Source organism: Marmota flaviventris, chromosome 2 (assembly GCF_047511675.1).
Source record: "Marmota flaviventris isolate mMarFla1 chromosome 2, mMarFla1.hap1, whole genome shotgun sequence".
In the NCBI taxonomy this organism is placed as follows: domain Eukaryota; kingdom Metazoa; phylum Chordata; class Mammalia; order Rodentia; family Sciuridae; genus Marmota; species Marmota flaviventris.
This window is the reverse complement of record NC_092499.1, coordinates 68,578,814-68,592,018: the sequence shown is the minus strand read 5'-3', so window position 1 is coordinate 68,592,018 and position 13,205 is coordinate 68,578,814. Positions and strand designations below refer to the sequence as shown.

The window sequence follows — 13,205 nt, the reverse complement described above, 5'->3', positions numbered from 1 at the left end:
GTCCATCACATTCCACCATCCTTGATAATCCCCTGCCCCCTCCCTTTCCCTTCCACCCCTCTTCCCTATCTAAAATTCATCTATTTCTCCCATGCTTTCCCTCCCAATCCCACTATGAGTCAACCTCCTTATATCAGAGAAAACATTTGGTATTTATTTTGGGGGGATTGGCTGACTTCACTTAGCATTATCTTCTCCAATGCCACCCATTTACCTGCAAATGCCATGGTTTTGTTATTTTTTAATGCTGAGTAAAATTCCATTGTGTATATATGCCACAATTTTTTTTTATCCATTCATCCACTGAAGGACATCTGGATTGGCTCCACAGTTTAGCTAGTGTGAATTGTGCTGCTATAAACATTGATGTGGCTGTATCCCTGTAGTATGCTGTTTTTAAGTCCTTTGGGTATAGTCCGAGGAGAGGAATAGCTGGGTCAAGTGGTGGTTCCATACCTAGTTCCATACTCACTTCTAATAAATAATGTCAAAAAGGATAATGTGTGATGCCCAAGACTAGGTCATAAAAGGCACTGTGGCCTCTTCATACAGCTCTCTTTGTATCATACACTCGCTTTGGAAGAAGTTAGATGCCATAATTGAAGGACACCCAAGCAGCCTTGCAGAGGTCTCTTGATAGTGGCCAGCAAGAAACTATAGTCTCCAGTCCATAACTCTTTGAGCAAGATATTTTGGAAGCAGATCCTCCAACCCCAGTCAAACCTTCAGATGATGGTGTGGCTGACATTTTGACTTGGACCACATGTGAGGACATCCAGCTTAATTGGTCCTAGATTCTTAACTCTTGGAAACTATGATGTTACACATGCTTATTATGTTAAGATGATAAATTTTATAATTTGTTACACAGTAACAAATAATATGATATCCAAGGTATGTAATTCATCATTTTCCTCTCCTAAACCAGTCCTTTTCCTTATTTGCATTAAGCCTGTTATAGTTGTCTTTGACTTCGCCTCTTTACCCAGTCACCATTAATCACCCAGGCACATGGTCTCTGTATCCAAATGCCTTGCCTCCATGTCTGTCTTTTGCTGCCATATTGAAGAAAGTTCTTCTTATTTCTTTTCTGAGCATCTAAAATAGGCTCCTTACTGCTCCTTGGGTCCGGCCTTTTCCAGATCCTCAGAGCTCAGAGTTGCCAAATTAACATGTTTTTTGTTTGTTTGTTTCTTATAGGGAAAGAATATGAGGAACTCTGTTTAAAATATAAGATTTCATGAAGTCAAGGGATCACCTTCAGTAGGCATGGAGCTGTGCTGAAGAAAGAAAATTTATAAGAGGCCTACCTTCAGGAAACTAATATACGACTTAATACCCCACACTCCAGTACCAGGGATTGAACCCAGAGGAGCTCTATTGCTACATTCCCAGCCCTTTTTATTATTTTCTATTTTGAGACAGGTTCTTGCTAAAATGCAGATGTTGGCTTTGAACTTGTGATTCTCCTGCCTCAGCCTCTGGAACAGCTGGGATTACAGGCAGGGGCTACCATATCCAGCACTATCTTAACCATTTCTACTTGTACAGTTCATCAGTGTTAAATCCCTTCATTCTACTGTGAAACCTATCTCCAGGATGCTTTTCATCTTGCAAAACTAAAATTCTATTCCTGTTAAGCAACAACTCCTCCATTTCCCTCTATTATTTATTTTTTTATTACTTACTATTATTTCCCTCTTTCCCCACTTCTAGTCCCTGTAAACCACCATTCTACATTGTGTCTCGAGAGATCTGACTATGTAGTTCATATAAATGAAACTACACAGCATTTGTCCTTTTGAGGCCCATTATTTTTTTTAATATTTATTTTTTAGTTGTAGTTGGACACAATACCTTTATTTTATTTATTTATAGGTGTGTTGAGGATCAAACCCAGGGCCTTGCATGTGCTAGGTTAGTGCTCTACCATTGAGCCACAACCCCAGCCCTTGAGGCTGCTTATTACACTTAGTGTAATGTCCTCAAGTTTTACCCATGTTGTAGCATGTGTCAGAATTTCCTTCTTTTTTAAGGCTGAATAATATTCTACCACTTTCTGTTTATTGAATAGTTTTAAACAGAGAGCTTGAACTCATTTACAGATCCATGGAAATGACCTGGGTTACAGTGAGTGGTTGAATATAGGAGAGACCACAGGAGCTGGTGATTGAGGCATCAGTAACCATTAGATGGCAGCTTCAGAACTGACAGCATTGTTAAAAGGCATTTGTCTTTCCTGAAAATATGTCTCATATTTCAATCCACCTACACATACACCTGCTCACTGTGCTTGTTTTCAAAACTTACCTTAGCAATCATATTTTAGTGCACTGTTTTTGCTATATGATCTGAGCATATCTAATATAGCCAAATATTTAATGAAAACACACTTAGAATACTTCAACAACAAAATTTAAACAGAATACAATGTAATAATTGAGAGCAAGATACTTAAGGTAACATAAAACATATTGCATTAATGAATAATATAATGTAATCTGGAGGTAATATTATATATCTTGAACTTGAAAAAAGTATAAAAAATAAGATGGCCTACCTAGTTAATGAATAAAAAACATGTTCAAAGGTTAGTAAGGTCATTATGGTTAGTAGTCTTTCTTATACAAAGTACTGCTCAATATAAACATATATAAGGACAAATACAACACTTTCCATCATCAGATTAAATTATATCCAGGAAATTATAAAGCAAGAAAATAGTGAATTTTAGAGGAATTTGAATAGAAGACTTCAAGTTAATAAAAATTAATGAAAATTTTAATTAAATGGCTTCACAAAGAAAATATTCTATGAATGTGTGGTCAACCAAGGTTTAACTGAATTTCAGATGGTCTCAACTTTACATATCCCAAAAGAAATATAATTAGCATTTTAGCATAAGCAGTTCAGCAGAGCCAACACCTCAAACTATCAGAAAAACCTCTGCCATCTTTTCCTTTCATCAGACTTCTTAAAAACTGACACAAAGTAAAGAACAGTCACATGGCAATTCATGATCCTGAAATAACACTTGCCATTATCTAATTGGAAAATTAACACAAAGTTTTAAAAGAATAGGACATCTTCCTCTGGGGTAGAGAATCAATTCCATCACTCATTTTCACCTATAACTAAAATGTTGGTCCAATGATGCTAAAATGACCTGGTAGACACACACCACCAAATGGCAAACCCCAAGACACATCCAGGCCATTAATCAGGTACTATGATGACTTTGTCTAGAAAATACAGATCTCACATGTTAACCTATCGCCAACTTCTCTAGAATTTCTGCACATCCCCAGCACAATGACAATTAATGTTAGAGAACTGATTGCTGAGTGGTCATAAAAAAGCAAGTTACTATTTGGTTGGATAGTTTTTGGATGTATCCAGATTCATGTGACAACTATTTCTCAGAGGCATCTTGGGAAATTAGTAAACTTGGTAGCCAATGCATAGTGCTTTTCTCCTAAGCCAAGCCATAACAAGGGATGATGAACTTAAATCACTGCAGCAAACTGGAACACAGGCAGCATAAGGGGAGCCTTCTCCACCAAAGGTGGTCTATAAAACTGTGAACAAACCCATTCTGGTTATTTGAGTACTTCTATTCTAAAACGGAGATACAAAATGGTTAAAGGAAAGAATCCTCAAAAGATCCAATTTCTTCAACATTGTAATGTGGAATTCTCTCAGCACATCATTTGAGGTCAAGCATGGCCTCAGTGACCACAACATCTGGTAGAATAGGGAAAAATACTCTCTAACAAGTTTAATTGTTGGGCCTGGAAGGCATGGAGTTTTAGCTGGCCAAGAAAAGAACATAAACCTGGACATTCTAGAATTACTCATTACATTTATGATAATCCTCTTTAATTAGTAACCATAACCTAAAATGATTGTTCCATGTCCTTTGGGGTGAAAGCCTGTCTTCCATCCAGAGACTTTTCTTTCCCATTCCACCAGCACAACACACACACACACACACACACACACACACACACACACCTGTTTGGCCCTCTCAGGTCCCATCTTTGTTCACAGAAAAGCTTTCTGTACACATGGAATTATGCATGGTATCCTAAGGCACTGGCTGGGGAACACATTATGGCTCTCAAAATGAAAAAAAAAAAAAAAAAAAAACTTAAGTTTTTAAAATCCCAGATATTGGCAGTGGTTTTATGGAGAAGACCAAGGTCAGCCCTAGAAATAGTAGGAAGACATTCCAAAAATAATAAACTGATTTATTAAAGCACCTATAAATCTAGCTAAAGAATAAGAAATCAGTCAAAATGGAGCCTGTTTTTATGTATATTCTGGCTGAGAGCACCACCCAGCAGACACTGGATCTTGGTCTCAGCTCTATCTGAAAGCCAGATCATCTTAGACAAAATACATAAACAACTTGAGCTTCCACATTTTCCTCAGTTAAAAATGGGGGCTTATATGGGCTGCATCTTTTCATAGTTCTCTGAGGAGAAAATGAAATGCTGTATGTGAAAGCATTCTGTTAGGTATTAACACATCCAAGAGAGGGAAGCCAGTCTATTGGCATGTCACTGAATATAGCTATGGTATAGAATTTCCAGACCCTTTAAGATAAAATGACTTATTTGTGGGGAGCCATTCTCGCGCTTTTGGGCACCTCCCTGATTGGGTGTGAGGCGTTCTGGCCAAACTGTGTCGGAGCTATCCACACCCTCTCCAGGTGCGAGAGCCTGTCCGTGTGGGGGTGTGACTGATCATTAACCCTGAGACCAATCACTGACCCTGACCATGGAATGCTGCCCCCCTCGACCTTCATTGGATGGAATTTTCCCCTGAATTTCTTGTTCCCCAATAAAAGGCCACTCCCTGGCGTGCTCTCTCTCTCTCCTGCTAGTCCTGAGTAAGCCTTGCTAGAGGGAGGGCCATCTCGGACCTGGTCATAGAAAAAGGTAATTGAGTCTGTGTGTTTATTTCGATGTCACTAGTTAACTTCTATGCTACGAACCTCTTGTATGAAACCAGCGTGCTGGTCGCGCAGTGGACTTATTGCCACCCCAAATATTTTTGCCTCCTAATTTTACTTCCTAAATTTCTGTTGAACAGAAGTCCATTATCACCGGTCCAGATAGCTAGGCTGCTAAGTAGCCTGTCAACTTTGTATGTATAAATAAAATGCACAGCCCCTGATGCTACCTTCTCCATCCTGCAGACTCGGAGGACTTTGCTAACTCATCCCCTTTCTTCTCCCACCTGTGCATCACAGTCCCTAAGCATTCCATTCAAACACTTTACATTTGTATGCCCCACAAAAGTCATAAATTCACACTCACAAAGCAAAAGCTAGAAGGGGGAATAAAACTAGAAGAAATTTCAAGGAAAAGATTTAAAAATACATTTCTTAAGGACTGAGCATCCTTGATGTATTTATCTGTTTGGCAACCAGGAGTTTTAAATGTATCTTTTCCAAAGCAAAATGGTAAGGCCATCAATCAATTTAATATTAATTAGAATAAAGAAAAATTACTCTAAAACAACCATAGAACTGATCATCAATACTCGATTTACATACAACTGTTTAAAATGTATACAGGATCTGGGTACCATAGTACGCACCTGAAATCCCAGTGACTTGGGAGGCTGAGGCAGAAGGGTGGCAAGTTCAAGACCAGCCTCAGCAACTTAGTGAGGGCCTAAGCAACTTAGTGGGATCCTGTCTCAAAATAAAAAATAAAAAGGGCTGGGGATGTACCTCTGTGGTAAAGCACCTCTGGGTTCAATCCCCAGCAACCCCCCCCCCAAAAAAAAAGAAAAAAGAAAAACACAAACATCAACAAAAAAATGTTCACATGTATCTTCCAAAATGAGAACTCCTTCAGTCATAATTCATACAGTGACACACCTAAAAAGGCCAAATATAACTGCATGTAAACAATACTAAGTCTGAATTTTTTCAAATGTCATTATGTCTAAAACAACATACTTGATTGAATTATGAAGCCAAATATTCAAGTAAACAGTTCTCAAGGGCTCTAGACATAATAATAAAAAATTTACCAGTAAATGATTCAAGTTTAGTCTTCGATATTTTATATATTTTCATACATATGTTCCATAAAATTACTCAAAACAAATAAAATTAACATAAGATGTATTTTGAATTATTACCTGTTAGATACACATTTATAGAAAATTGCAGTGTCTTGTTCCTCAAAAGGGACACTTCAATATCTTTTAAAGGCTAATTATATTTTTATAAGTTGAATTTACTGTTTTGCCTTATCTGTATTATAGATATATTTTTTAAATGTAAAAGATAGATTCATTCCAGACCCTCAAAATCATGATGAAATGTGTTGTTTTTAATTGATTTCAAAGATTTATATGCCTTGAGCAAGACTTAAATGTTATAAGATATTACTTTCAAAATAAGAATTTTTCAGATTCATCTAAAGAAATGAATGCAAAACAGGAATCCTAAAGCTTATGTCTGCACACCTAATGATGAAGAAATCTACATTTTCCCCCTTCTAGAATGTATGTAGAAACAGAGATTTTCTCCAGAGGGGGGAAAAGCCCAAGAAATATATCATTTTTTTTTTCATGGTCACAACACATCCACTAATAACCAAATCCAAGTACACACCTTCTCTTTCACATGTTCACTTTTAAAATAACAAACATCTTTCTCACACACACAAAAAGGAAAATAGCGATTGTGAGTTTAGAAACTTACAGCAGACATAAAAATTTCTAATGGAATGCCCATGGAAATACTAGAACTATAACAAAGAAAGGCAAAATCTTTTCTCAAAGTGAGGCATACCACACCAAAACAAAAACCTGCTCTTCAGAAGAAGATAAAACTAAGTCAACCTTACTTTCCTAAACAAAACTCCACTCAAAGTCAAAGCTCTTTAAAAGTAATATTCACTTGACCTGATTTTGTATTTCAATATGACACCGTGGATAATGCAAAGTGTGAGGAGGCAACAGTTGGATTCCTCTTCAGCAAATAAGAGACCAGATTTAATGTAGTTCCATCTGCCCAGTAAATAAGTAAACCTATTTCTGATATAGCTGAGAAACGTCGGTTAACACATTTTTAAAGCACTAGTCGTCTGCCTGAGACATGCACTCTCCCAGTTCATAAAACTCAAGCGGGAAGCGTCATGCTGAAGTCCACTGTATTCATTTCACCCACAGTCGGGAAATCATAGAGTACAAAAAAAAGAAAAAGAAAAACACAAAACAGGATTCTTTTTTCTTTTAAAAGACATTTATTTTATAACACCCAACCGGAAAATTATAAGCACAAGCAGAATAAGTTAACTTGCTGGTGTCTAAAGTGAAGATATGTAATCAAAGCACAAAACTTCTGTTACCAGTAGTGGCGGCACGCGCCGGTAATCACCGCGGCTCCAGAGGCTGAGGCAGGAGGATTGCAAATTCAAAGCCAGCCTCCGGAATTTGGCAAGACTCTGTCTCAAAATTAAAAAATGTAAAAAAGCTGGGCTTTAAAGTTCAGTGGTAGATTACCCTTGCTCTGGATCCCTGGCCCCGGGGTGGGGGTGGGGGGTTGGATTTGTCTTACTTTTATTGGTTACACAATATTACTGGTTTCTCACCGCAGAATTTCAAAATCATGACAATGAAATCACACCTTGACGAAGGGGGCACCTACCTTACAGGTAAACACGCCGGCCTTGCATTCTCTAAAATATCCACACGTGCTCTCCTAGGAGAAGTTCCACCTCCGGAGCTGGCTCCCGGCCACCTGCTGTAGAAAGTGAGCGCAACTCGCAACCCAGCCCCGTCGCCAGCCTTTACCCGCAGCCCCGGATGCCAGGAATGTCAGTCGCCACATACGAAGGTCCCTCTCGCCCCAGCTCTGGCCACCGCCTCTCCACCCTGCAAGTCCAGAGGTGGTCCTTGCAGCCTCGGCGTTTCCCACGGCCTCGCGGCAGGGGCGTAGGGAGTGTCAAAAGGGCCAGCAGCTGGAGAGGTCGCCCACGACTTAAGGAGGAGCCTCTTCTTCCTTTTAAATACCGAGAAGAGGGTGTGGGGGTTAGTTTGTGAGCTCACGTGACCACGAGCGGGAGACCGTAGGAGGACCGGGAGCTCTGCCTGGAGATCCACAAAGGGGGCGGCCCCGGAGAAGGGGCTCTGGCCCTGGCGCCGCCTTACAGCTACCCGCAAGGGTTGTGAAGCGCAGACCGGGTTCCCCTGCCTGTGCCTAGACTCTCAAATGCAGGAGGGCCGACGTGAAGACTGCGCCTGAGCATTTCTAATCAGGTCCCGCCTGCTATGGGACTGATGCTACCGGTCGCGGGCCTCACGTTATGGATCCTGTCTCGGAACCAGAACCCACGTGGGTATCATTAAATTCCTGGCTCTGTAAGAATCCAGTATTAAACTTGGGTGGGGGAACCCCAGGGTTGTAGCTCAGTGGTAAATCGCTTGCGTGGGGCGAGTGAGGCCCTCGGTTGGATCCCCGACACAGCAATAAGTAAATAAGTAAATAAATACCTAGGAGTGAAACTGGAGGGGCTGTGGATTTACTAGAGCCCCAGCAGCAAGCTGAGAGGCAAAGCCATGGACTACTGCTGCAGACATGAACTCTCACATCCCAGAGGCTGGCTAGGAGGGCCTTCGGGGCTAGATCTAAGATCCCAGGTGTCTTCTCTAACTCACCGACGGGAAAATCTGTACCTCCGCGGCGGCTGCGCTTCGCCTCGGCTCACCTCTCTCTCTTGGCGAGGGTCTCGTGCGCCCCCTGCTGGCATCTCCGATTGGCTCACCCGACTGGCTGTGACTCCCTAGGTGAAGACTAGGACCTCACTATTTCTAGATGTTAAGAAACAGCAGGCTTCAAGTCAGGTTTTGACGGCTGGATGTCCCACAATCCACTGAGAGCCCCCACCCCCACCCCGTGTCACACCTGTGCCTAATTGATAGTTAAACCATCCACACACGGCATAAGAGACTTGGTACTGGGGATCAAACCCTTGCTAGGCAACCACTCTACCACTGAGCTACATCCCTAACCCTTTTTATTTGTTGAAATGGGGGTCTTGCTAAATCGCAGAGGCTGACAACTTTTGACTCAGCCTCCCAAGTAACTGGTATTACAGGCCAGGGCCACTACACTTGGGCTGGGACTTGGGTTTGGGGATGGGGGTTGTTTGTTTTTAATTTTTTTTTTTTTTTTTTTTTGTAGTCGTAGATGGACAGCATGCTTTTGTTTCATTTTTATGTGATGCTAAGGATCAAACCCAGTGCCTCACAGATGCTAGGAAAGCTCTCTGTTGCTGAGCTCCAGCTCCAGCCCTGGACATGGTTCTTGATGTGATCTGTATCTCTAATGGAGGAACACCAAGGGGCCATTTGGAAGGAACCTTTTACAGGGCCAGCCTCAACTGGGATTTAGCCAAACATAGCTTTGAAGGACCCTCCTGTGCTCTGTGTTTATAAGAATGAGGTCCACAGGTAGTAAAGAAGGCTCCAAATATGGAGGAGTTTATCAAGTCTCTACTGTACCCCACCCCCATCCAATTTTCATTAAAGCCAAGAGTTCTGGTTTCTTCAGATTGTAAGACAGTTCCCTAATCCTGAGGCACTGAAGTTAGTTTGTACAGTAGAGTGGATAGCTGGTGCACTTCACCTGGTGAAAATTTGTAAAGGCCAAGATGTTCTATTTTTGCCAATCTCAGCTTCCCCAACCCCATCTGGGGTGTCTCTCTAGATAGTCCCATACCCATGTGCTCCTTCCTCTTTTCTACCTTAAAGAAAATTTTCAAATGATAGCCAGTTCCATTAGGTGGTACTTGCTTTTAACATAATACCTCTGGAATGGAAACTATAATGAAGGAATTTCAGTCATGAGCCAATAGGCAAGGAAAAACGGTGTGAGGGTAAGGAAAACTGCCATCTATCAGCTACCTACATCATGCCACACTGTATGCTGAGCACTTGCACAGAATTTCACTTAATCCTCATACCAGGTTTGTAAATAGATAATATTGACCCCACTTTTCAGATGAGACACTGAGAATCACAGAGCTTATATCAGCTACCTGAAGCTACATGAAAAGAAAAGAACCCAGTAGCAAGAGTGGCTTCATAGACAGGTTTAGATACAACAAACATATAAAGTAAAAATTTTACTATTAATTATTCCCATTTTATGGTTGAAAAAAATGGATGTTCAGGAAGGCTGTGAGTTATTTAAGATTACATGGCTTGTCACTGGCTGACAAGGACTTGAACCCAGGACAGGGCATGAGGCCCTATTTACCTCCTTACCATACCTGCATTTGATCACAAATAAAGATGGCTGGCACATCTCCTCTGTGCAGAACCTTAACCCTCCTGCATACAAACCCTGCCTCAACACCTCCTGCCACCTGTGAGATAAGATCCTGCTCTATCTGGGAAGTACAGCTGTGCTGAAGTGCCACAGCAGGCAGACTTGCCAGGTTGGTTCATTTTCAGTTCCCTTAATCTTCACAGATTCCCAGGGACTATCCCTGTTTTATGGATAGGGAAACTGAACCTGACATTTTTTTTTCTGTGAGTTCACCCACATGCATATGCTAAAATGAAAAATTACAACGCAAGCTTGCCTACTCCTCTGCTAATCCCATGCTTTTCCACTGTTACCACGTGATGTCTTCCTTCTTTGGTACATACATGAAGACCTGTCTGTCCCATAGAGCCCAGGTATTGTTGAATGAAATTTTGCTAAATTGTGGTCTAGGCCTGACCACCTGTGAGCATATTTACATAACTTATTCTTTACTGACCTGTGTTTGAATACAATCCTCAGTAAAATGATCAAGGACAAAAGCAGCAAGGTAGATATGACCTAATATCTGGGTGTCCAGGACACAGGACAGGTTTCTTTGACCCGCAGTTTAAATGAACCACCTCAGCAATCAATATCTGCAGCCAACTCTCCCATAAGTCACCCTCATTTATCTTAGTCTTGTTCTTTGACATTTGTAAACAAACAGGTTAAATGACTTGTCCTGTGGACTGTTCCTCAAAGGGACTTGGATTTCACACAAACCTCTTGCATACTTTGGGTTTCTAATGTTCTATCCACTTGAAATCAAACAACATGAAGAATAAATACTCCTGTCCTCACCCCAGCTCTGATTAAAGCAATTCTCTCTTATGAACTAGAAGAGAAATTAGACCCTGGAGGCGTGAACGTGAACACCCAGTCAAGAAAGAAAATGTTAAAGAACTGCTAGAAATGGTGGCAAATTGTAAGATGCAATTTCACAAATGACTCAAATGCAATTCTGAAATGCAGCTTCCTTACCTTTTCTGACTCAGAATAAAATAATATTAATATCAGGTCAGACAGTGTAAATTTCTCAAAAATGAGGTCAAAAAGGAAAAGATATATAGATAGACATGGTGTAAGAGAACAGAGTCTGACTGTCTGATTTCACAGTTTAGTGTTTTTTAAAAGTTGACTAAATTTTTTTCTGCTGCTTCTTGTAAATGTGTTTAACATTTTCAAGTTGTTCATTCATATTATAGAAAGTTACTAGGAATGCCTCTTATGTCCTTTAGACCCACATCAACTAACTCCCTAGTGGTGCACTTTGCATAAATGGCTTTTATAAAAATCCAGACCTGGAAAGGTTGGTTAAAGGATACAAAATTATAGTTAAGAGGAGGAATATAAGTTCTAGAGTTCCATATCACAGCCGAGTCACCACGGTTAGCAGTAATTTTATATGTCAAAATAACTAGAGAATTTTGAATGTGCTCCATGCAAAGAAATGATAAACGTTTGAGATGATTACCCTGATTTGATCACCATATATGAAATATCACAAAGTACAATTATGTATCAGTTTTTTAAAAGGAAAGATGACATTTACTACCTCAAATGAAAATGCAGACCCAATCTTTTATGCCCAGAGAGAAGGCATTTCTTTCACATGTTATTTCTTAATTGGATGAGCCCAACCAAAGAAATAAATTATTTTCTTCTCTATCATCTAATTCCCTCCTTTGTTGGTAACCCCAATCATAAAATAAACTTCTCTCTCTAAACAATTCCTCAGCTATTGGAAAACACAGCTTTATATAGGAACACAGGCCATCTGATTGGTAGATAGATCTACACCTGTCTCCTCATAGGAGCTTCCCAAATCACTACCCCCTGGAGTCCTAATGTCCACTGCCAGGGCTAGCCTCTTAGGCTTGTCAGCCAGACCCCATCCCAACCCTGCCTACCTCGGTCCTCCCACACCACCTCAGTCTAAACTACCACTCAAGGGAGAAAATTCTTGACAGCTGCTTTAGTTCTTTTTGCTTTACATTTTTTCTGACAACTGATATAACATGTATTCTTTCATAAAATGCTTTTCTTTGAGAATAGCTACTTGCCACACATTTATCTCCTTGTGGAAAAGTCCCTTTAATGCTGAAAAATTATAAAGCTTTAAGTGTCTACCTGAGACACTTAAAATGTGTTGCCTTAGGTGTCTACCTGAGATACTTATAAGTGTGTTTGCTCTCAAAGGGGAAAAGGAACAGGGAGACACAACTACCATTCATTCAGCCATTACTTGCAAAAACCTCTGCCTGCTCTATTTCACTTAATCCTTGTCTAATTTGGCTTTCCATGACTGTAACAAAATACCTGAGATAGTCAACTTAAAAGGGGAGAAGTTTATTTGGGCTCACAGTTTTGGAGATTTCAGTCCATGGTTGGTTGGTCCTATTGCTTTTGGTAGCCCATCATCAACAAAATGCATGGCATAGGAACCTGCTCACATTAGAGGAGCTGGGAAGCAAAAGAGACAAGAGGTCTGGTTCAGTGGCACACACCTGTAATCTCAGCAACTCAGGAGACTGAGGCAGGAAGATTGCAAGTTCAAGGCCCACTTGAGCAAACTTAGTGAAACCCTCAGCAACTTAGTGAGACCCTGTCTCAAAATAAAAATGGCTAGGGATGTAGCTCAATGATAGAGCACCCCTGAATTAAATCTCTAGTACCTCCCCCCACACACATTAATAAAAAGAGAACAAGAGGAGGGTTTGTGATCCCAAGATCTCCTTTCAGGCCTGCTCCCAATGACCTAATTTCCTCGTACCAGATTCCAACTTCTAAAGATTCCACCATCTTCAGTAATACCATGAGCTGGTGACCAAGTCCTCAAAACATAGGCCTTTGGGGGACATTCAAG

At 40.6% G+C, this 13,205-nt stretch overlaps 1 protein-coding gene across 1 annotated transcript in view; it reads right to left on the bottom strand.

Moving 5' to 3' along the window:
• Window positions 1–7,693, bottom strand: part of Esr2 (estrogen receptor 2) — a 57,392-nt gene extending 49,699 nt beyond the window's left edge. Inside the window, exon 1 of the mRNA XM_071607986.1 lies at window positions 7,676–7,693. The gene's annotated coding sequence lies outside the window, so the exon portion shown is untranslated. The remainder of the gene's footprint in view (window positions 1–7,675) is intronic.
• Window positions 7,694–13,205: the final 5,512 nt, after the last annotated feature.